The 2,411-nt window shown below is 32.0% G+C and overlaps 1 pseudogene; it reads left to right on the top strand.

Moving 5' to 3' along the window:
• The first annotated feature begins 979 nt into the window (after positions 1 to 979).
• LOC116071508 lies at positions 980 to 1,156 on the top strand (annotated as a pseudogene).
• The last annotated feature ends 1,255 nt before the right edge of the window (positions 1,157 to 2,411 follow it).

Here is a 2,411-nt window from a genome sequence, read left to right as displayed (position 1 = left end):
CAGCTATGTGTGTACTCTGCCATTTTGCCTAAGATTGAATTCTTTTGGTGATCTGATCCCAAAGTAGAGGAGCCAATGCATAGCCATTGACCAAACTTTTCTTGCTATGGGTAGAAATAAGACCACTTTTATGCATCTTGTTATAAATTGTCCACACTTCCTTTTGCACTGTAGTCACAAGTTGAGTATTAACAATATGTTTTGTCTAGCCACAAAGGCTTGAAATGTGGATCTTTACTAAGACAATGTGATCATTGTTGATTCCTATTTCCACTCAATGTTTTGGCATGGTCACTTATATTGCAAATATGTGGATATACATAAACAGAAACATAGATACATATATAAAAGTCTGTTGCATTTCAGACACCTGCAATCCTTCCTATGCAACCAGAAACTGTCACCAAAAGAATGGTGGCAGATTCTGAATTGTATTCTGTGCCTCTAACCTTATACCATATGAATACAAAACAGGTAAGAATAGAGAAATTAATAATTCAAAGTTACAAAACAAGTATTACTCCAGAAGGGAAAAATTCTATGCACTTTACACTCTTTATCCTCTTTTACAGGCAAAAGTAAAGATGAAGTAGTTGTATGAGTCAGAGTTCTCCCATAAAAACAAACTCATGAGGGATATAAAATGAGTTTTATGATAAGGAATTAGCTTATATTATCATGGAAGCTGTAAAGTAATAGGATCTACCATCTGAAGTCTAGGAGAGTCTAGGATATAAACTCTTGCCAAAACCTTTGAGAAACAAGATAGTCTTTGGTGTGAGCCCAAGAGCAAAGGACTGATGTTTCAATTGAAGTAGCTAGAGATTAAACCCAGATTATCTCCATCTTTCTTTCCTTTTCAGGACCTCAACAATAGATGTTGTTTACATACACTGCAGAGGGCTATCTGCCTTGCCAAGTATACCAATTCCAATACTATTCCATCTGTACACCATACTCAGAAATAATGCTTAATGGCGGCTCTTCGGCCTTTTTGCTATGATGAAGTGTAGTATGTGTTCTTATCAGATTAATGTCTAACATATCCTGAGGATGCTACAATAGATCTATTTTTGGAACTTAGAGAATTGATGGGAACTTGCTCTGACCATTTGACAAAACAACCTAGTACTGCAGTACCTCCAGGATATCCCAAACATCAGACAATAGATATGGTTAAACGAAAGAAAAAAAAGACAATTTAGACAGATATAGGGACATTCCCTCCATCAGGCAAATTATTAACTATTTAATCTAAGATATTAATAATTTATTCTTACATAATTAAGAATGATTCATTTCAGATGTGACACAGTCATTTTACTTCTCTTAATGTAAAAAAATGTACTTTTGAGATACTATTACTTAACTGGTGTTTGAGCATCATAGTCACTTCAAGCAACTGATTAACATGCTATGATTTTATACAACTCATGTGTTCCTTATGTTTGGTTCTCATCTTTAATTCAATAACTAGATTTCTCATTGAATGCTAAATTAACATGTCTTATGTTTGTAAAAATAATTCATGAAAACACATTTAAAAATAAAAGAAAACTAAGCAATGTAAGTAACTTTATTTATAAGTTATATTTAACATAAAATTTGCCTTTTTACTTTTATTTAACTGATGAATTAAAATATGTAAATTATATTTCACAACAGATATAAAAAATTGCATTTTGCTTATATTGAAATTTACATTTTTGAGGAAAATATATTTATAGCTCTCAAATTAAGTGAATTTATAGTTTATTTTTAATATCTAAATAATGGCCACAAATAGAAAACTCTTGAGTGTAGAACATAATAGTGTTGTTGAAATTAACTTAAAGTAAATTGTAAAATAATACAGTTATTTTCCCTAGTTTCAAATAAATCACCTCATTACCTATCTTGCAAAAATATAATATACTGATACACTAAATAATAGTAAATTTTGTTTTTCTTTTTAGACAACAATTCATTTTTATTTTGTGTGTATTGGTTTTTGACGATGTGTGTGTTTTGTTCCTGGAGTCGAGAAGAGGATGTTAGATTTCCTAGAACTGGAGATACAGATGGTTGTAAGCCAAGCTTTTGGTGCTGGGAACCAAATTACATCCTTGAGAAGTGTTGTTAATGCTCTTTAACTTCAGCCATTTCTCTATACCCTAAAGCTATGTGTATTTATTTTTTAAATTTGGATGGTATATTTGCCAATCGAGTAGCACATATGCATTCATCAGCTTGGATTCACTATGTTTCCCTGCCAGTGGATTGTAATTGATTTTCATAAATTCCTTTGTCATTCACCATAGAAATTAGAGAAGGGACTATCCACAGGAATGGATTAAAAGTCTGATCAGAGCATCAGCACTCTTGGCAGTTTGAGACTTGTTTGTATGAGAAGCTTAACTTCTGTCAAGAAT

Source organism: Mastomys coucha, unplaced genomic scaffold, assembly GCF_008632895.1.
Source record: "Mastomys coucha isolate ucsf_1 unplaced genomic scaffold, UCSF_Mcou_1 pScaffold22, whole genome shotgun sequence".
Classification (NCBI taxonomy): domain Eukaryota; kingdom Metazoa; phylum Chordata; class Mammalia; order Rodentia; family Muridae; genus Mastomys; species Mastomys coucha.
Note: the sequence above shows the minus strand (reverse complement) of the source record. Positions and strands in the feature narration are given on the sequence as shown.